Source organism: Pseudonaja textilis, chromosome 8, assembly GCF_049901715.1.
Source record: "Pseudonaja textilis isolate UNSWEBS1 chromosome 8, rPseTex1.2, whole genome shotgun sequence".
In the NCBI taxonomy this organism is placed as follows: domain Eukaryota; kingdom Metazoa; phylum Chordata; class Lepidosauria; order Squamata; family Elapidae; genus Pseudonaja; species Pseudonaja textilis.
In genome coordinates this window covers 28,059,580-28,083,569 of record NC_141997.1, presented here as the reverse complement: position 1 = coordinate 28,083,569, position 23,990 = coordinate 28,059,580, and positions in this window count along the sequence as shown.

The window sequence follows — 23,990 nt, the reverse complement described above, 5'->3', positions numbered from 1 at the left end:
TGCTAGCCTGGTACCTTAACCACTAGACAAAGCAATTACCTCAATTGTCCAAGTTCTTGAGCTTTGACCATGAAATCTTGTACAGTACTAGTCTTGCCCCATTGAGCTCTATAATTGAGGGCTTGAGCTTGGTTTTCCAACAGCCTAACCACTGCATTACTTTCAATCTCATTCTGCATGAAAATCCTCCTCCCTCTAGGTAAACTTTATCCTCAATGTTTATACTATTTCTTCAAACTGGGGGTGGGCGGAACAAATCTTTCCATTCATTCTGGCATCTAGGAAGATTTAAAACATAAAGTATGATTCATAACATCTTCAGCTTTTAAGGCATTCTGCATTATGTAAAAACAATAATGTTTTTCAGTTTATAGAGCTCTTTATGAGGCTCTAGGTCTGAGTAAGAGTTCGAAATTGCAGGGTGCTGAAACCAAGCGTATCCTGTCCCTGTCCCTTCAAATTCTGGCCTTATGTGGTCATAAGCAATTGGTAGGTGGGATGTTGGAGCCACAAAGCAGTCATGCCAGCCACAAAGCATCTATGCCTCCAAATTCAGTTTGAACAACTTTTAGACCACAGAACGACTTCCTGCAAAACTCCATTTGGCAATAAACTTTCCAGAAAAGGATTAGGAGTCTTATTGCTGACATTTGCAGAGAGGAGTCTATATTTAATGCACAACTCAAATGAGGAACATATTCCTTGTGGGTTAGAAGACATATTTGTGGGGAGTTCTGGATAATAAATTTCAATTGAAGTTGTTGATTTTCTGGGTAGTCTGTGAATATAATATTAACTATTTGCAATAGAAGGATTGTTGCATAAAGCAGATGTTTTCATTTTTCTAGAAGTAATGTATTTATTAACTTCCTTCTGGGAACCTGGTTAGAAAAAGAAACAGGTTCATACAAATTCTTTAGAAATTAGTTCTTTTCTAGATTAGATGTTGAAAAAAACATAATATTTTGACAGAAATTGATTGTTATGGTTCTTATGTTTTGCAAATGGATTTTTATGCTTTCCTCTTCTTAGGAAATACAAGCTTTCATAACCTTTTAAATAAATAAAATTTGTTTAGGGATGAGATTTCCATCTGCTGAAGGACCAGTGGGCTTCCTTGTGCAATTGGTTGGCCTCTGTGAGAACAGACCATTAGACTAGATGGGCCAAGAATCCAATTCAGCAGGGCATTGCTTATATCCTTTGGATATGTTGTGCTTTCAGTAAGCGCTTAAAATTATAAAGATTTATAGCAAAAGTTGGACCTGTGAGACTCAGTAAAAACTGAATGAGAATTTATGGGAGGAGAAAGTGAGTAGTAGCTATAAGAGAAAGAGAGGATCCAGTATGGTTGTCATATGCATGCAGCTGAGCCAGCTGAAAAGTTTTAATTTATCAAGCAGCATCAGTTTGGATTCCCCTCCCAAGACTTGTTTTTCAGATAGTTGCAATGTAAAATCTCCTCCCTAGTCTGTCAATTAGTGCTTTCTTTGCCCCTGAACAGGATTAGTTGATGCTTTATCTATCCTGATAGTTGGGGTTGTGCTACAAATTTGCTTTAACAAGAGAAGAAATATAAGGAAGTTTCAAGCAGAGTCATTATAATTTTCGCACCTTTATTGGATGTAAAAGAGTGCCTAACCTTAACCCTATGTAAACAATACAGATTTTCAAACCAAATTTCCTTTGAAACTCATACCACAACCATAAAAATATCCATGGGCAACTTTGATTCTATTTGATTCTATAGCATTATGAATGGGATTATGAGGCCAAGAAAACCTGCCATCTTCTTTTTTTAAAAAAACCAAATTTTATTAATTTTTAAAAACAATACACAAACAAACAAAAGGTAGAATATAAAAACATAAGGCATCTTTTCTGAAAAACAAATAAAGCATCTTATTTAAAGACAGCATAATTCCAAATTATCACATTTCCATACAAGCACAATTTGATATGCATATTTATCTTATATATTCAACTTCATATCTTTTCCCAACTTCTCTCTATTTCTCCCTTTCCTTCTATTCAATTATATTTCTTTTGCCTTGATTTCTATATATTCAGTGTATCCATCTGTCTTATTTACAATTTCATTATTCTCTTCCAACATTTTTCTAGAATTGTATTAATTCAAACATAGACAAACAAAACACAAAACATAAATACATAAAACTTCTTTTTGGAAAGCGGCTTAAGCCCGGGTTACATCTTTTTGTACAGACATAAATCAAATTCATGCTCACCTAATATACTATTTCATATCTTATTTAATATTCTATATTTTCTATATATTTTCACTCTTCTATTCATTCTCTTAATTCTATTTTATTTATTTCATCTCAATTTAGATAATTATACTTGCATCTTTTGTCCGTTCGCTTTCAATTATCTTTCAATTATTGAATAATTATTCAATTATTATTAATATTATTATTCATAATCTTCAATTATTTTTAAAACAACCCAAATGTTTTTAGTTTTTCAAGAAATAGTTTCCAAAAGTCCCAAAGTCACAAAGCAGTCCAAATCAAGACAAACTATTTCATTTAGCACTTTCTTCTTTTTATATTTTCTCTTCCTGGGGTAAAATTCAATTACACAGTTCCAAAGTAATTTTTTAGAAGTCTTATTGTCATTTATTTCTGGTCTTATAAATTCCAAGCAGTCTCCTCCAGTACAATCTTAAAATAAATTCTTTACCTCTTCCTTCCCACTTATAGCAAAAAAATAATAATTTTTAATTCCAATATTCAAAAATCTTTTATCCCCTTGGCTTTAATTTTCAAGTTTAGTTACCTTCTGTGCCCAAGCAGGTTTTCAGATTTCCATCTGCTATTTCTGTACGGAAGGAGAGTGAGAGAAAATAACTTTCCCTTTCAACTTTCTTCCGCCACTTTTACAGTCTTCTTGGGAAACAATGTATCGTTCAAAAGATTAAATTTCCAGGGTATTTAAAGGTTCCTAATTGTCCCAGTTCAGCCAAGAATTTTCACTTTCTCTGACTTCCTCCTGCACAATCTTGTCCAGCTGCAGGCTTTTTTGTGGCGGCCATTGCTGGCTGCCGCTCCACTGCCTTGGGAAAAGGGGGTTTAGCCAGCTAAGGAGGGGGGTTGTGATAGCCCCGGACCCCTGCCCAGATCCCCCCTGTTTTCAGTTACCTCTACGGGGTAACCATATCCTCCAAATGCAGCTGGATCGGAGGCACTTTGGCGGCAAGCGCAGCGGGAACCGCGTACAATCGCGGATTCCTGCCGCCGCCGAAGCCTTGCAAACCGGAAGTCTAAAACCTGGCATCTTCTGTTTTTAGGTAGGGTACAAGGAAAGGACTGCTTCTATATTTAGGGAAGTATCTTGTTTGATAATATACTTTTCAGTGCTTGATAGTTTCCACCTGTCCATAAGCAGGGGTGGTATTCCACCAGTATAACAACCAATTTAGTGATTGCACACTTCATGCGCTAAGGCGCCTTTGCACGCATTTGCACTAAACAGCTCTAATACTTACCTTCTACAGCAGTCCTTATGAAGAAAATAGCTGAATCAGGGCAAACTGCTCTGGTAACGACAGGAAAAAGCAGGGGCAGGCAGGCAGGCAGGCTCACATGCTCGTCAAGTGAACCAGTTTGGAGACAGCTGATCTTCGCAGCAAGGGTTTCACCCAAACCAGTCTGAACCAGTAGAATCCCACTCACTCATGACTGCATTCCCATTCACACTAGTAATACTATTGCTAAATTTGCAGATGATACAACAGTGGTGGGACTCATCTCTGGGAGGGGGATGAGTCTGCCTATTGAGATGAGGTGGACCGGTTGTTTTCATGGTGTGGAGACAAGAACTTGGTCCTCAACACCAACAAGACCAAGGACCTTATAGTGGACTATAGAAGGAACAGATCAGACATCCACCTCTTGCTTATCAATGGAGACCGAATGGAGCAAGTGGCCAGTTTTAAGTTTCTGGGTATTACCATAAAATAGGACCTGACCTGGGGTGCTGCACTGGTCAAAAGGGCCCAGCAGAGATTATACTACCTGAGGCTTCTCAGAAAACAACCACTGAATGACATATTGCTGGTGACCTTCTACCACTGCACTATAGAGAGTATTTTAACTTACTGCAGCTCTGTATGGTTTGCCAATTGCACAGTGGCAGATAGGAAAGCACTCCAGAGGGTTAATGTCATTGCCCAGAAGATCATTGATTGCCCTCTCCACTCTTTGGAAGAGCTTTATAGCTCCTGCTGCCTTAAGAAGTTCAAAACATTCTCAAAGATCCCTCTCGTCCTGGGAACCTTTTTTTTGAACTATTACCATCTGGCAGATGGTACAGGATAATAAAAACAAAGACAGACTGAAAAACAGCTTCTATCCCAGAGCGGTAGCTCTTTTGAATTCTGCTGTATAGTGCAGTATTGGTGCGGTGTCTGGGGTTTTTGGTTCAATGTGTGGAGGGTGAACAGTGTGTGTTTGTGTTTATTTTCATGGTCATGGTCATGATGTGTACTGAAGATGGTATTTGATTTTGTTGTATGAAGTGCAATGACAATAAAGTAAAGTAAACTAAACTAAACCCTGTTGATAAGTAACATTTGGAGCAATAATCCATTAAGTGCTGCCTATTTCAACCAGTAAAACAGAAGTTCCCAATGTGATAATTAAATCTGAAATAAGCATTTCTCTATCAGAGCAGTGGAGATGTCTAATAGTCCATCACCACTGTTAGTCAAGCTCTACTTTATATAGAAGCCCCAAGGAAACCTTTGCTTGGAAATCTCCAGATTTAAACATTCTAATATATTGTTCTGAGTGAACCTGGTTCCAAGAGAGCAAACATAAGACAAAGGCAGCAGCCCCCACCTTTTAAAGTTTAATCTACAAATTCTGTTTCCTCATGGATAAAAGGCTGATTCCAACTAATAGCTCCAACAAAAAAGAGCCTTGCCAAGTTGTTTGTCAAGGCTGCCAAAAACCCAGAATTAAGAACTAGTTTATAAGAGTTTTCAAATACTAACTATGATGTCCACGAGGCTGAGCTTCAGAGCGTCTTTGCCTTCTGCAAAGAATGCTTCTTCAAACCTGGCTTTTATCCTCTTGAGGGAGGGTCCATTATCTTACAGCCTTACTCCTGAGTCACCTGTGTTGCTGTAACTGCTCTCTCCTACGATCAATCCTGCGTGCATGCACACTATGCACAGGCTCCTCGGGAACCTCCTCATCACTGCTGCCAGCCCCCACAATCTCTGAATGCAGCAGTCCACTCCCTAATGGTCCTGGCCCCTCATCTGATTCCTCGCTCTCCTCCACTGTCCGCACCTGCTACCAGTTAACACAACATTTATACTCTGTTTTCTGCCCCAAATTTTTCTCTTTTCTGATCATTTATGTGCCACCAAATCTTTTTGACTGCCAAGGGCCTCCTAGACACATTTCCTTCATGTCCCTAACCTGGTCTTTCAGGTCTTCTTCTTCCAATCGCCACTGTAACAGACTCCATACACTTTGCAGCTATTCATCCTCTTCTCTTTCCGTCCACCTTTCTTAGCACTAGCACTGCTCTAGAAAAACATGCTTTACTATTGGGAAGTATTTTTATTCATATTCTGGTAGCCCCAGTGTAGTCACAGAGAACTGTTCTTTGAGGATTTGCTAAATAAAGTCTAAAGAAAGGAAAGTGGCACTGGAGGTGAGCAAGGGATGAAGTAACAGTGGTGACGAAGTAAAGTTATATGGGATTTCCTACTGGCCATAGCAGAGTTGTTACTGTCATCCAAAAGTTTCTCGCTATATGAAGAAATCGGTTTCTACTATAGCAGGGGTTGCCAACCTTTTGGTTCTCAGGGACCACGAAACTCATACTTTTAAATCTTGAGGACCACTAATACATTTTCTTTTTTAAAAAAACTAATATATTTAATATAATTTTTTTCATGTTAAATATAAATTTATATACATATACACATATATACATTTATATACATGTATATATATGTATATACATACACACACACACACATTCATACACGACACACACACACACACACACACTTACTTATTTAATTATAACAAAAATGTAAATGCTTAATGATAACAAAATAAAACGTTCCGGGCTGGAAGGCTCCCCTCACCTGGCACCTTCCGAAGAGACAGAAAGCGGGTGGTATGTGTGTGTATGTGTCTCTGAGCTGAGGCGCCTCAGGGCAACTGCCGCTGGGAGAAGCAGAGGCAGAAAGGGGGCATTGCTCTCCTTGGGGGGCAGCGCCCCTTGGCTGCCACTCCAGGGGCTTCTCAGCAGGCATCTGCCTGCAGAAGGACTGCTGCTCTTGGTGATTAATTGGGGGAGGGGAGGGGGAGAAAGTGGGAGCTCCTTTCAGATCCCGGGTGGAGGATTGAGAGGCTCAGATCTGCAGCTGAGGAAAAGCTGGTTGGGGGGGCTCTTCCAGCCTCACCTGGAGACAGGCAAGGAAAGGTGTCCCTGGGGGCACTTTTCTTGCTTTAGCACTTCGCTGCCAAACCCAGCCATTCCCATTAATTATTTGGGGGTGGGGGAGTGGGGAAGAGAAAGCATCTCTCGCATTACCAGGGGAGGAAAGGAGATGAAACAAACTCACTCTTTCACTGAGACCTACAAAAAGCCAATCTACCGCGTTCCAGGAGTTCTTCGAAATCATCAAATGTTCCCGCTTGCAGTTCTCATGCCTCCTGGCTCTCTGAGGGTTCTCGGAGTCAGGTCCCTGAGATGCACATGCCAACCAGCTCCCACACTTGGCGGCAGTGGCAACAACAGTTCCCTCCCCCAGCACCCACTGTCAGCTCTTCACCGTTAGTTCTCTAGCTTTGAATTGCTCCCAGTTCTCTCTCTTTCCTTCCCACTCTCCCCATGTGCAGAAAGGCAAGGAAAGGGAAACAGCGTTGTGCGCAGCTATCAGCTCTTCCAGCCCCTGCCGCCTCTCCCAACATCGAAGCCTCAGAGATGCAGGCAAAGCTGCCGCAGCGGTAGTGCCCTGAGTTGCTTGCTTCTCCTCTACTGCCTGCTCCTCCTCCAGCACCACCTCCTTCTCTGGGCAGGGTGATTCTTAACTAACCAAGCATGCTAAGGCAACTCAGGGCACTACTGCTGTGGCGGCTTTGCCTGCATCTCCGAGGATTAGATGTTGGGAGAGGCAGCGAGTTCCGTCTCCCTTTCCTTGCCTGCCTGCATGAGGGCACTGGGGGAGGGGGAAGGAAAGAGAGGTGGGAGCAATTAAAAGCTAGAGAACTAATGGGGAAGAACTGACAGTGGGTGCTGGGGGTGGGGACTGTTGTTGCCTCCACCACTGTGTGTGAGAGCTGGTTGGCGTATGCATCTCAGGGACCTGACTCCGGGGTCCCTTGAAGAGCCAGGAGGCACGAGAACTGTGTGACCCAGATTAATTGCTTTGGGGGGCCATTTCTTCTGCGGCCCACCAAAATTTCTCTATGGCCCACCAGTGGGCTGCGGCCCCCTGTTTAGTTTCCACTGTACTTTTGAATGGATGAGATGCTTATGTAATCAAACAACACACATTGCTACATTCTCCATCAGGCTTTTCATTTTCTGGGGAAGCAATGACATATAAAGAGAAAAAAGATGTGAAAAATAATAAATCAAGGAAATAAAGTTCTGACATAAATAGAAGGAAAATAAATATGGCTAAACCTACTTTCAAATCAACAGGAATCACTATAGGTCTCTATAGGCTGTTGGCCATTTTTGTTTCCACCATGTTTCTATAGAACCCATTTTCTTTTCCTCTTTATAGGATTGACCTCCTTTGGTAGAAAAAAAAATCATGGATGTTAAGTGAACAGAAATATTTTCTTTCTTATATTTATGTTCAAGCAGATGAAAAGTGAAATATAATCTAATAAAGGGAATTGTAAATGAGACAGAATTGAGGAGTGTTGATTTAAGGCAGAAATCAAATTTAATCATTTTCATGATCCATCCTTCAATTTAATTTTTTTGGGTACATGAAACAATTTTGTGGTGCTTTTGTCTAGGGAGGCTTTGAGATTATATTGTTAGATATAAAGTTCTAAAGATGAAACATAACTCTTCAATAAATATAGGGAGATGAGGGGTTGCTCTTTCCAAACATTTGCTTTTTGTGTGATTCAATATAAAATTTCATATGGGTTGAAATGTTGGCTTATTTGTTTTTGTAAATTCCTAAGCTTACATTTTATTATCCACTTTAATAAAAACCTCATCTCGAAGTAAGAGTGAATATTTCATAACAATAATTTGCTAGAAGAATAGGCAAGATCCTTATGTGCTTAAAATATGTCTGAGAGTCCCTTATTTATAATTGGATCAATGAATGGTTGTCTGTTTAAAATTTGCTTTCCAAACATTTTCCTTCATTATCCAAAACTGCTTATCAAAAAGTCTTTTTTACCCAACGCAAGCAAAACACTTTAATGTAAATATCCCTATTGTGATTGGGTAATAGCTTTGTATGTTTTTACCCAAAGAAAAACCACTTTTATTTAATTTTGGGTAATTTACCTAGGTTTGGAAGCACTTATTTATTTATTTAGCATATGGCATACACTGTCAGGGAAATCTACATGTGCTAGACACACAATGAACTTATGACAGCCTAGATTTCTAGTTCTTTTTGTTTGGCACTTGCGCAGCTATCCTTGGTGCACCATGTAGGGTGAACTAGCTTTACACCAATTAACTAGCAATGCTTCTATTGCTGGCTCTTCCACACTATGCTACAAGTCTTGCTTTACCTTGCCTGGTGCCACAATACCCCATGTCCTTCCTGGTCCAGCACCTGCTTCTGCTTTCAGCACACATGAATGCAGCTAGGTTTTTCCCATCAAAATGGTACCCATTTATCTACTTGCAATTGCATGCTTTCAAACTGTTGGGTGGGCAAGAGCTAGGGACTAAGCAAAAGGACCAAGCACTCTGGCACATGGAGCAGGGCTTGAATTTCCAGAGTGCAGAGCATTTATGGCTGGCAGTTCCAGTGTCATTAAGCCACTGCACCACCACATCCCCCTGGGAAGCACTGGACTAAAGGAAAAGAAACTTGTATGGGATGGCACAAGTGCAATAAATGGAATTCATGAGAGAAGAATCCATATGTTAGTTTTAAGACACATAAAAAATAAAAAGATGATAGAATCTCCTTTCCAACTATTCTCAGACCAAGTATCTTTCAGTATCTTTCTTTTGACATAGGGTACATATTTTGAAGGAATGATTGACAGACTTCTCTATCTATAGATCAGGAGATAGCTTATTGGCCAATTAAAGAACCAGAAAGTGCTGCTCTTCATCACTTCAGTCTAAGAAAAGTAGCCAGGAAAGTGAAGCAGGGCCTACACAATACCTCTTCTGGCTTCTGGCAACTGCAAGATGGTTTCCTCCTTTCAGTGATGTTCATCTCATTGGCAGAAGTTATAGCCCTCCATCCAAAGAGTTTTGATCTCTTGGGCAATGAAAGAGATTGGAGAAATATTTTTACAGCTCTTTATTACAGAGCCATTGAATGTTCTTCTTTTGGCTGGAAGAAATAAATCAAGTTTTGTACAGGAATTTTATGTCTGGCAGAAATAAGGGATTAGATTTGGATTATTATTTTTCTATCTTAGAAGTGGATGAGGGAAATCTCTTAGTCCTTCTGGGTTTTCTGGGCAATAGATAAGATTCAAATGCAGTGGAATTCTACTTTCACAATCTCAGAGCAATGGAGAGCTTCATTCTTATGTCAAGATAATGTAATTAGTTAAGTCATAGAAATGTTTTCATCTGGAGTTTTAATTTTTTATTCTATTTGAATAAATGTGTATATATGGTTATGAGTGTGTGTGTATGTGTGTGTGTGTGTGTATTTTCTTAAGTTTTCACGGGTACTTACATGTATGGTATTCAGCTTTGTTCGGGTATTTTCCCATGTCATTATAGTTGTGCTTTTATAAAGTTGTAGCAATGTTTCGGTAGAATCTCATCTGCCATCATCAGGCTTCTGTATTGTGTTCGTCTGTGAGTCAGACTTCCACAGCCATTTCTGTTTTAAATTTGGTGCTAGCCTACTGCTGTGACAGAATGGTTTTTTCTTCATCCTGATTGGTTGGGAGTCTTTGTCTGTGTTTATTGGTCTTGGAGTTTGCTGTGTTCTGCTTGATTGGTGTTTCTAATATCTTCTGTCTGTTTTGTGGCTTTTTTTGTCTTGATTGGCTGGCAACATTGTGTTCCTGTATTGGAGGCTTTTAGTGCGGTTTGGCTCCGAGTAAATGGATGGCTATCATTTATTAGGAAGCTAGGTTTCATCTGGGTGCCTGGTTGGGGTGTGTTTGAGCTGGAAGTATCAGGGGGAGTCTGTTTGTCCCCAGGTGTTTACAATACAGAAGCCTGATGATGGCAGATGAGATTCTGCTGAAACATTGCTGCAACTTTAAATGCACAACTATAATGACGTGGGAAAATACCCGAACAAAACTGAATACCATACATGTAAGTACCCACAAAAACTTAAGAATATTTTATATGGGAGATTTTACGTGGGAGAAAACCCAAATAACCAAAGATCCATATATATATATATATATATATATATATATATATATATATATATATATATATATATATATATATATATGAAGCCTGAAGATGATGAATGAGACTTCATCGAAACGTTGCCTAGATACTTCGAATCTTACGCGGGAGAAAACCCGAACAACCAAAGATCCACATACAAATACCCTGAGAACCTCAGAAAACAAATATATATATATATATATATATATATATATATATATATATATATGTATGTATGTATGTATGTATGTATGTATGTATGTATGTATGTATGGATCTTTGGTTATTTGGGTTTTCTCCCACTTAAGATTGGCAGTATCTAGGCAACGCTTTCGATGAAGTCTTCATCGAAACGTTGTCTTCATCGAAACTTCATCGAAACGTTGCCTAGATACTGCCAATCTTACGTGGGAGAAAACCCGAATAACAAAGATCCACATACAAATACCATGAGAACCTCAGAATATATATATATATATATATATATATATATATATATATATATATATATTTTCTGAGGTTCTAATGGTATTATATGTGGATCTTTGGTTGTTCGGGTTTCTCCAGCGTAAGATCCAATATCTAGGCAACGTTCGATGAAGTCTCATTCATCATCTTCAGGCTTCTGGCTCTGGCTCTGTGCTTCTCAGAGTAATGGAGATTGCAGCTGCTTCCTCCTTTTAACTGCCAGTGGGGTGGGACTTGATTGGGTGGGGGCTTGGCTATGTTCTGATTGGGTGGGGGTGTGTTCTCATTGGTAGGGGTTTGGCTGTGTTCTGATTGGTTGGGGGTTAGCCGTGTTCTGATTGGTTGGAGGCATGTTCTGTTCGGGTGGGGGCTTGGTTGTGCTCAGGTTAGTCTTAGTTGCTGGGGGATTTGAGCTGGTGAAACAGACTCACACCCACTCAGAAGATGAGACACGACCATGGACCAGAAGCTGCACTGCAGCTGCATCACTACCCACTTCAAACCCCTCCGAGGCATACATGAAGCAAACCGACACCCACTATGAAGATGCAGCACGACCACAAACTCGAAGCCAAACAGCAAGATCACAGCTCACCAGCTCAAATCCCCCAGCAACTAAGACTAACCTGAGCACAACCAAGCCCCCACCCGAACAGAACATGCCTCCAACCAATCAGAACACGGCTAACCCCCCAACCAATCAGAACACAGCCAAACCCCCTACCAATGAGAACACACCCCCACCCAATCAGAACATAGCCAAGCCCCCACCCAATCAAGTCCCACCCCCACTGGCAGTTAAAAGGAGGAAGCAGCTGCAATCTCCATTACTCTGAGAAGCACAGAGCCAGAGCCAGAAGCCTGAAGATGATGAATGAGACTTCATCGAAACGTTGCCTAGATACTTCGAATCTTACGCGGGAGAAAACCCGAACAACCAAAGATCCATATATATATATATATATATAATGTTTTCTGAGGTTCTCGGATATATATCCAGGTGTCTAACCTTTTCTCATGTTTCTTTTCTATTATTTTAGAATAATATAATTATTATATTCAAATATATTATATTCATATATGAAGCCCATAACTAAATATCTTGCCTTTTATCAACATTTAGTTCAATTATGTCATTTAATTCTTTATTTTCCATTCCAACATTCTCTCTTTTTTTTCTTCAGAAATTCATCTGAACTTCTGAAGATGTCATAAAAACGAAATCCAAAAGGAAAAAAAATAGGAATGGTCAGGACATGTGTATTCACTATGGCAACAGATGGACCTGAAACATGGCATATTGGTGGCTCCATAGCTTTATGAGTCCAGAAGATGGAGAGCTAAAATGCAGAAAACCCATCATGCAAGGTGGTACACTATAGCACTGGACTGACAGCACAAATGCCCATTTCTTCAAGTAATGAACATTACTGAAAGAAACAATGATCGGTGTAGCAAAGTAAATTTCATTTCTCCTTCTTCTGCATGACAGCAAGACAAAAGTGACCTGTAAGCAATCCATTTCTCCTACTCAAAATCTGACATCCTTCATAGAAGTTCATATCCTATTACAATTGCCAAGAGCAATGCAATGCAGAATATAAACCCCTGTTCCTCAAAAACATTGATCACATGTGTCATACTTAAGCTGTTATAATGAATTTGTCTTCTTCTTTTTTAAAAAATATCTCCACCAGCAACACATCCCCAGATATTCAGGTATTTTAAAATGTGCACTATTGATAATGAATATTATACAGAAATTACTAAGTTCTGAGAAATGTGGCAACTGTGGCATTATTACTGAATACATTTTACTTGTTCTGAAGCTGTGAGACACGCGATCAATTTCTAAAGAAATCTTAACAGTGGGAAGACAAATGGTTTGTAAGAAATAGCAATGTTATATTTAACCACAAAAGAAACTACAGATGCTGGAGTTTTCATATATACAATAAAACAACCATCGGATATGAAAATTCTGCAGGATAGAACAATAGAAATGTTAAATTGGTAAAAGGCGAAAGATTTATACGATCTGAAGAGAAACCAGAGTGAAAGTGAAAGTGTGGATTGGAGCGTTTGGAAGAAGATTGTCGAGGAGAGAAAAAGGCAGCAGGAAATTTAAGAAGCTCGGGAGTGGACTGCCATCTGGGATCAGCGCCTGAGAAGACTAGAAGACTAGGAGAGGACTATAGCTGCGAAGGAGGGCAGAGCGAGCGGTAGAGAGCGAGATAGCAATGCACTGACTTATATGCAAGGTCCTTTCCTTTTAGCATCATTGCCTATAAAACTGATTTCTAAAGTGATCGATCTGAGGCGGATGCCCAAAGTGACTGTGGACTGACAATTGCTGGCAGAAGGGAAGAAGAAGAGGGAAGAAGAAGAGGGAAGAAGAAGAAGGAAGAGACAGACAGAAGCCTGGCAAAGACTGATCGCTGAGCGCTGACAGCAATTAGTCAGCACTTCCTCCCCCTGCTCCTTTGGTGCGCCCAGGAGGAAAGACTATAAGACTAAAACGTCAGCCCAACTCAGACTTGTTTTTCTATGGAACTAATCCCACAGATACGTGTCTAGTGATTCCCCAAAATTGAAAAGACCCTTTTCCTCCTGCACTCTTTCTCTCTCTCCCTTTCTCTCTTGGTCTTTCCTTTCTTTCCATAATAGTTATAAATACAAGTATAAAGGCAAACTGCTTGTTATAGTTATTAGGGTTTACTGATTAGACTCTCTTGGATATACAAAAATTTTAAGGTCTGTTAAATAGGGTTGTCTCAGATTAATTGGAACCTTAAATATTAATATACATTATAGGACAAAGGTATATATAGAGTGAGAAATTCTAGAGTTGGTTGTTTGCTTTAAACAAGTTTGATTTGATATGGTAATGATTTATTAGGGGTAAAATACAATTAACTCTGGTATATGAACTTAATATAGAGAATAATATATAATACATAATATTTGATAACATTCTATTGTATAGTATCTATTGTATAGTATTGTATAGTATCTGATAACACTTTATTGAATTGGAATTTAACTTGCCTAAATGACAGATTGGGCCGAAGAAAGAGATCTAAAATAACTTGGTGTGTAAGCTTAGCAAATAGACTTGTAATCACACTTAAAGGGCTATTACATCGAATGGTGATTTGGGATAATATTCTTAACATTGTCCAATTGCAAAAACAAATCTTATCAGAGATGACTTCCACAACAACCACGGCCCTGAAAACGGGAAGGAAGAACACCCAGACCTTGATGACAACTTTGGCAACTGCCTCCCCAACAACGCAGAAAACTATAGAAGAGACCTTGACAGGAGAAAAACAACCGACTGTCACTAATGCCAATCTACAAGTGACATTATTATCCCTGCAAGAATCAATGTCTAGAATGCAGGAGATTATGATTAGGAATCACAATGAAACCAGAGCCGATATTAGCGAACTGGAGGAAGAAATGGGTAAATTAAAAGAGGAGATGAGAGCAGATATACAGAGAGTTGAAGATAAGGTTGGGACAATGCAATTGGCCATGGAAAGAACTGAATTAAAAATAAAAGAAATAGAGAGGAGGACAGAACAAGCAGAGAGGAACCTAGAAAGGACTGAGGAAGACTTTAAAAATGTTAATAGAGAAATGGAAGATTCCTTGGTCCAACTTGAGATGGACAGAGCAGCTGCATACCTAAGGTTCCAAAACGTGGAGGAATCCAAAAATGAAGAACTAGAGCAATTAATGGCAGGTTTGTTGGCTGAACTAGTTGAAAAAGAGAAAGATGACTTACTCAAAGAATTCGACGAAATCTATAGGGTGAACACCAGTTACGCAAGGCGTCACAATTGCCCAAGGGAGATCCATATCCGCTTTTCAAGAAGATGCATGAGAGACCTAATACTTAGAATGGCCAGAGATGAGACAATATTATATAAGGGCAAAGAGATCATAGTTCTTAAGTAGATTCCAAGAAAAGTGAGGGCCATAAGGCAAGAATATAAATTTTTAGCCAATTACTTAAATAAAAAAGAAATCTCATTCAAATGGCTAATCCCAGAAGGGATGCTAATATCGTGGAAGGGAAGAAAAATTAAAATAGATTCAATAGAACAAGCACAAGACTTCCTAGAACAGCTAACAACCACGGAGGATCAACACACTAGGGAGGAAACCCAAAGGAACATGCAGGAAGATCGTAACCGCCATAGGAACAAAGAAGAAAGATCTGTCCAAACTCAAGGGAAAGACAACTTACAAGAAGAAAGAGAAGAAACAACCCCATATCAACCACAAGAAGAGAGCCGTATAGTTACGAGACAAAAAGTGAGGCAGACTTAAGTAAATGGACGAAGGAAGGAAAATTCTTTCCATCAATATAAACAGCCTAAATTCAAGAGCTAAAAGGAAAAGGATTCTAACCAAACTAATAAAACAAAACGTTGATATAATTTGCATACAAGAAACACACATTAGGAAAAGTGAGGAGAAATTCCTAGATTGTCCGAAACTGGGAAAATTATTCACAGCACCAGCAGATAAACACAAAAAGAAAGGTATTGCAATCTATGTGAGAGATGACTTAAAAGCAGAGTCAAGGTAATTTTTTTAAACATCTCCACCAAAAAATAATAGAATTTGAAAATGGCAATATTTTCCTGATTGGCGATTTTAACTCTATTGCTGACTACTGGAAGGATCATAGTAACAGGAGTAAGAACAAAAAAGGAAAAAGAGAATTCTCTAAGCCATGTAAGGATATGATGAATGAAATGAATCTGGTAGATATCTGGAGAAAATTAAACCCCAAAAAAGAACAGTTTACTTATTATTCTAACCCACACAAAATTTGGACAAGAATAGGACACTTCTGGCTTGTGGTGCTTCGGTGCAGGCAGAAATCCGTGACTGTGCGCGGTCTCTGCCTGTGTTCACTGCATGAGTGCCCCAAGCCATTTGGCTTCGGGGCTAAGCCACCTTTGTAGAAGGTGGTGAAGACTGGGGGGTTCTGGCAGGGACGAGAGACATCACATCTCTCTTCCCTAGCCGGCTAAATCTCCCTCTCCGATGGCAGCTGAGTGGCGGTCTCTAAAGGCCGCCACATAGAAGAGCTCAGCTGGAAAAAGAAAATGCTGGAGGAGTTTGTGAAGAAGTGAAAGTGATTTTGCTGACCGGGACAAAGGAACAGTGAAAGTATCCTGGTATTTAACACCTACTAAAGACACATTGTTCCCAGACTGAGTAAGCAGAGAATGGATATTAAAGGGAAAACTTTTTTTCTTTTCACTCTCCTTCCAAACGGAACAGCTTTGAGATAAATCGGAAAACCCGCATTGAAGGTATGCTAAATGCTAAAGACTATGCTAATACCAAAGGGATATGGATTTCTAAATATTTAAAGAAATTTTTTTCTTTTGCTGTGAGTGGGAAGGGAGAGGAAAAAAAATTGAAGTAGAAGTTAAAAATAAGGAGCAGACTGCCTAGAATTTTAAAGAGCCGTTTGAACATTAATAAGACTTCAAAAAGACATATTTTAATTGGAATTTTGTGACTTAATAGCAACCCCAGAAAAAGAAATGGAAGAAGGGAAAAAGTGCTAAATGAAATAGTCTATCTGGATTGTTTGGTGACTTTGCATCTTTTGGGAAATTTTTTTTCTTTGTTTAAAAACACTCGGGTGGTTGTTTTGGAAAAAATTTTCCTCTTTATAATGGCATCACCCTTGGATGAATCTAAAACTGAATATCTAAAATATAAAAAGGAAGAACAAGACTGGAAAGATACTTTGGATATTCTTTTTCAATCTCTAGAAATGGCGGTGCATTCTATGGAGAATTGATTGCGCAGCAGGATAATTGGGACAAAGAAGAAACTATTTTTGATGAACATGTGATTCTATTGGGGGAGAAGAAGGAAGAGGAAAAGGAAAAAGGGATTTTAAAACCTAAAAAAAACAACCAAAAAAGATAAAAATGAGTTGAAAGGTGGATATAAATTTAGAAAACAACAGGAAGGGGGAAAGCAGCAGAAGAAAAGGGAGGTGGAGAGACAAAGGGGTAAAAAGGGTAAGGAAAAGAATAAGCAAGGGAGAAAGGAAGAGGTGAGAAGTCTCAACGATGGGAAGCAAGATTTAAAGAAACAAAATTTGTTTAGAGACAATGGGTAAATTTAATTGAAAAAGAGATTCTGTAAGGTACATAAGATTGTATTATAGGCATTTTTAGAATAAAATGTTTAAGATATAAATAAGTATTAATAGGTATGATTAAAATGGTTTTGACAGGGGTACTAGCTATATTATATATTTATAAATTTGTTTCTTTGTTATTGTCGTTCTTTCCTTTTTCTTTTTCTCTTTATATAATATATTGTGTGACTTTAGGATGTGCTAAACAGAATCCCAGTACAAGTTATGTGTGATATTAAGTATTATTAGGTTAGGGGAAAGAGTTAAAGGCGTCATACTCCAATTAGTGTACAGGAGAGGTTTTGTTTAAAGAGAAAAAATGAATGGATAGTTGAGAACAGACAAAGAATGATAAGTATTATGACTTGAACTGAGATAAGTAGAATAAAACTAAGAGAGTTTAAAAAAGGAAGAAGCTGTATAGAAAATGGAAAACGGTAATAAGATATGGAATGATATATAAAAGGAACATGATTTTTGAAGGGGCGTCTGTACGATGAGTTTTAACCCGGGATCAAGCAACTTTCAGAAAAGATGTTTTAGGTTTTTATGTTTTATGTCTTGTTTGTTTTTGTATTGGAAGAGAATAATGAAAATGTATAAGACAGATGGATATAAAAAATGTATACAATCTAAAGTTAAAGAGATATAATTTGAATAAATAGAAGGAAAGGAAGTAATAAAGAGAAGTTCGGGATAAGATATGAAGATGAATAGATAAGGTAAATATATATATCAAATTGTGTTTGTTTGGAAATGTGATAACTTGGAATAATTCTGTCTTTAAATAAGATGTTGTATTGTTTTTTTTAGAAAAAAAATTCTTATGTCATTATATTTTATGTTTTGTTTGTCTGTGTATTGTTTTGGAAAATCAATAAAATTTGTTTTTTTTAAAAATTTGGACAAAAATAGATATGGCTTGGATAAACGGTGAATTAATTAATGAAATCAAAGATAGCGAAATCTTACCAAATGACTGGGCTGACCACAACCCAATTCAAATAACCTGGAGAGGTAGAAGAAAACCAAAGAAAAGATGGACTCTTAACACTCATTTAATAAAAGAAGAAGAATATACTAACAAACTGAAAGAAGAACTGAACTTCTTCTTAAAGGAAAATAATAATGATCTAATTTTGAAACAAAATATATGGGACACATTGAAGGCATTTATAAGAGGAATAACAATCTCTTACAATGCTATGAGAAATAAAAGAAAGTATGCCCAACAAAGTAACCTACAACAAGAAATTAAGGATTTAGAAACCCAACTACAAAAGAACCCCAAAAACCAAAGAATACAGAACCAGTTAACAACAACTAAACACAAACTAAATTTACTGGAACAAGAAAAATTGGAGATTAGTTTGAAAATGACTAAACAAATCTACTTTGAGCATGCAAACAAGCCAGGGAGATGGTTAGCCCACAAACTTAAGAAAACGAAAGAAAAAAGATTGATACACCAATTAATGGACGAGGGGGGCAATTTGCAAGAGGAGATAGAGAAGAAAAAAGAGATCACTTTTAAATACTTCGGGAAATTATACAAAAAAGAAGTCTGTGAGGATAAAATAATGAAATACCTGGAGGAAGCGAATGATAAAGCAATTGGAGAGGAAGAGATAGAATTATTAAACAAAAATATAACATGGTCCGAACTGAAGTCAGCAATAGAGAAGCAAAGTAACAATAAAGCACCAGGACTGGACGGGATACCAGTAGAACTTTACAAAACAATCATAGAACAAATTGGACCACTGATGTTGGAAGTATTTAATGAGGTACTCTTAGCAGCCAAGTTGCCGGACTCGTGGAGGGGAGCCTTAATTTCGCTGATCCCGAAGGAGGACCTTGACCACAGACTTATTAATAATTATAGTCCAATTTCGCTCCTGAATGCAGATTACAAACTATTCTATAATAGCCAATAGATTAAAACAGGTTTTAAACACATATATCCATGAAGATCAAAATGGATTTCTCCCATTTCGACAAATTAAGAATAATTTAAGAACAGTGATAGACATTTCAGAATTCTATGAAGCCCATCCAGAGAAACAATTTGCATTTATGTTTTTGGACGCTGAAAAAGCATTCGACAATTTAAATTGGCATTTCTTAATTCAAAAAATATATAATATGAACCTCGGCACCAGATTCGAAAACGTCGTCACTACAATTTACCACACCCAACAGGCAAATATTCTAATAAATGGGGAACAAACTGGCTCAATAAAAATAGAAAAAGGGGTAAGACAGGGTTGCCCTCTCTCCCCTCTGCTTTTCATATTCGCCCTAGAATCTCTTTTGACGTACATTAGGCAAAATTCGAGAATTAGAGGACTGAGGATCAAATCAGAAGAGTATAAAGTGCAAGCTTTCGCTGATGATTTGTTTTTTTTTCTGGAGGAGCCCATAGAAAAAGGACATAACTTATAAGAAGAACTAGAATGATTTGGAGAAGTCGCAGGATTTAAAATTAACAGGGGAAAAATGGAATTAATGACTAAAAATTTAACAGGAGACCAGAATAAAGAGCTAGAGACAACAATGGGAATACAGGTGACTAAAAAAATTAAATACTTAGGAATTTGGCTAACTCCACAAAGCAAATTGTTAAAAGAAAACAACTATGGCAAACTTCTCCAACAATCCAAGAAAGACTTCGATTCCTGGAGTAAATTACAACTTTCCTTATTGGGCAGGATTGCTTTGATTAAGATGAATATTCTGCCAAAATTTCTATATTTATTCCAGACAATTCCAATCAAATTAAATAATTTTTTTTTTATGGAATTAAACAAGATAACGTTGAAATTTATTTGGCAGGGGAAAAAAGCTATGATTAATGTAAAAGCCCTACCAGATTCGAAAAGCAGAGGAGGGTTAGCCCTGCCAAACTGGGAAATATATCATACGGCAGCCACCCTACTATGGATAAAGGATTGGGTGAATCTAACCAACAAAAGAACACTAGTATTAGAAGGCCACGATATGCAGAAAAGATGGCATGCTTTTCTGTGGGAAACTGGGAAACCCAGGCAATCATATTTCCATAGGCATCTTATCAGGGACTCTTTATTAACTAATTGGAAAAAAGTACGTAAAAAACTCTATCTAAAAATACCGATTTGGCTATCTCCAATGGAAGCGATAGTACACCCTAATAATTTGGACATAACCAAAATGATTAAGTACGAAAATTTATTAGACCCACAAGGAAAGCTGAAAACACGATATAATTGATCAGTGGGTGTACCTTCAAATTCATAGTAGATACAAAGAAGACATTAAGGAATTTGGAATCTACAATAAATTACAGACTTTAGACAAAATTCTATTAGGACCGAGTAAAAAAAAAATCTAAATTTTACAAACATTTATTAGAAACAGAACTAGAACAAGAAATTGTCAAAGGAAATATGATTGCGTGGAGCAGAAACGTGGGTCAGAGCATTACCCTAGCAGAATGGGAAAGGATCTGGAACAGGAACATTAAGATCACGAAATCAGCAGCTTATAAAGAAAACTCATATAAAATGTTTTATAGATGGCACCTGCCCCCTTCGAGATTGGTGAAGAGGCACCCCAAAACAAGCCCTAAATGTTGGAAATGTCAAAACATAGAAGGTACCTTCTTCCACATGTGGTGGTCATGCAAGGAAATCCAGAAGTACTGGCAAAAAATTAGGTGCTGGCTAGAGGAAATAACCAAGGAACAAATTGAGTACAAACCAGAGTCCTTCCTTCTAGGAATTTTTGATAAACAAATATCCAAAAAATCAAAGTATATTACAATCCATATCTTAACCGCGGCCAGACTGGCATTTGCCCAGTGCTGGAAACTTCCTTCTATCCCCATTGAACTTATGGTTATTCAGAAAATTTTACAATGCGCCAAAATGGACAACTAACCCAAGCATTAAAAAATAAAGAATCCTCAACCTATTATAACAATTGGAATCCTTTGTATAATTGGCTAAACCAAAGATAGATCACCTCTAGGAAAATTAAGGCCGAGGGCCTCCGAAGCAGAGATAAAGAAAAGCACCGCCGACGATAGTTTTGAAGAAGAAAGGACCTTACAGACAGTCACAAAAAATATGGTTTTATTATAATTGTTTTCCCTACTCTTCCCCCGCCCTTCCTTTACCTTTCCCTCTTTCCTCTCTCAAGCCTTCCTCTCTTTCCCTCTTGGCCTATGCCAAGACCTGTTTGTCTTTTTGTTGTATATAATTTGTAGCTGTGTTGTTTTCTTTTAAAAGTAAAATTAATAAAGTTTTTTCTAAAAAAAAAAAAAGAAATGTTAAATTGGATAGTAAAGTTATTGTCTAAAGAGCTGTGCAGTACACTAGGAAATACTAGGATCTATAATTCTAATAGATGTAATATAACAAAGAAAAGTGGACTTGCAAAAGTGTTGGAGAATCTTCTTCATTGTATGAACAGCATTTAAGTCAACAGCCAATTTAATAAGGATTTGGAAATAATTGTGAGGAAGGGATATCACTTGTATGCTCAGTTTGAGGCTGCTAAAGAATGCATTTTCTTTAGGCTCAAGACTACTGTATATTTTGTTTTGCAGTAGCTTCTGAAAAATGTTTGTAACAACTTACCCAAAGAAACCTACATGATAACATCTTTTATTATAATTTATTGCACATGTACATATCACATAGACACATGCATTAGAAAAGAATAATAAATCAATGGTATGCTGCTTAAGGCCATTAATGGTATCAATCAAAACAAACCTGACCAAACCTCCACAGTCTTCCTAGATTTTTTCCATTGCAACAATTTAATAACCAAGATATATCCATTTATATTTGAATAACATACTAAGCCTTTGCTCCGACTGTGATATAAAATAATGTCATTCGAAAGTAAGATTCTTGTGATGTTAGCAGAAAGGTATAAATACTAAACATGCAGAGTTTACCAAATTCCTTGGAGATGTCAAATGGTTGAAATGTATTTGAATGGCAAGTGGTTTTAGAAATGTTTGCAGCCATTATTTTTCTGGGTGTTATGATAAAAGTGGGAAATCTGGAAGACTTTAAAACATGTTCATTAATTGTTATATTTTTAAAAAAATACTTATAAAACAAAAGCATAAAAGACAGAACCATAATTCCAGTTGGAAATTGGAAACCAAACCATTTTAACATTAGACCTTCATCTCCAACTCTGGAATGATGGAATGAAGGGACATATTTCATTTTTCTTGAATCTTACTACCCCCAAGTAATATTTTCCCCACTGTAGTGTCTTTCAGTAGCTCTAATAAAGTCTGCAATACATGTCTCAGGCAATACATGATTACTATCTTAATATTAACTCTCCAAAATCTTTTGAATTGGCATAGTTTTGAAAAGAACGACATCCCAATTTATTTTATGAAATTCATTTTGGCAAAGGAAGAATTGAATTGTTATAATATCTGAATGGTGTAATAAAACATCTGTCAAAAGGGTTTCTTGTTATGGTCTCCCAAATATCACATATATTGATGTGTTATATTGTATGTACGTTGTATCTTTTTTGTTGACTTCTTAAGAGAGTTCAGAAATGTTTATCAAAGGGCTACCATATTTGAACTAAGTAATAAAGAAATCCCTAATTTTTATTGCATTCTGTATCTCATCCAAATGCTTGTAGCCCAAATATAGTAAACCTATTATACTCCTACTTCATCCCCGAACAGTTCTAGGAAATAAATCAGGAAATAGAGACACCCATGATCGCAAAATGGACTTGGGGACATTCCAACTCCAACTTGATTGACTGAAAATACATGAGAATGAGATTCACTAATTATGGGAAGCATCTTTAGCAGTTCCTTAAAAGCTAACATGATGTATGCTGAGTTTCAGAAGAAAGCAAAACAATATGTATTTTGGAAATGCATCCACTATAAATGTAATAATAAAACTGGTAGGCTTCTTACTGATTTTTGCCTTTTCCGTTCAAAGTAGATTTGCCCCAAGCTTAGGTCTGCTTCAACTCCCGTTATATTAACCTTTTGACATGAGATATGGATGAGATGGAAATTATAATCCCTCAAGCTCTCATAAACAGCCCATTTGGACTCGGGGAGGTGGGGCTGCCTTCAAGCCATTATTGATCTTGGTGACTGCCAGGACATGTCCTTGGAGTTATTTTAGCAAGATTTTGTAAATGATTTGCCATTGCCTGCTTCTTAAGATTGAGAAAGAAGGATTGATCAAAGGCCACTCAGCTGCTCTGTGCCTGAAGTGGGACTAGAATTCACAGTCTCCCAATTTATAGCCTGATGTGTGAACTGCTACACCAAACTAGCTCTTGATAAACACTCTATATTATTTAAAATATGGTATCAACACCTACTTTGGATTGACATTATAATGTAACTAAACTCCATTACTCTCAATGGAATCTGTAGCCACATCCAGTTAGAAAAGTTGGAACTGTTTCAGGCATTGGTGTAAATAATTTATTTGACCAAGTCAGTCACCAAGTGGGAAATTACATTTGTGAGCACATCTAGCACATTTAGTACTTTTCAATTTGTGTAGCTTCTCTTGTGATGGTAGGTTAGGATAATTGTAAATTTCACAATTACAAATAATTTAATGTATATTACATTATATATCAATTATATAATTTATAATGTTTAATTAGTGGTGCAATTTATAATGTGGTATAGTGGTATCAAATAGTGGTATCAGATAGGGTTGCAGTTCAAATAAGACAATAAAATGAA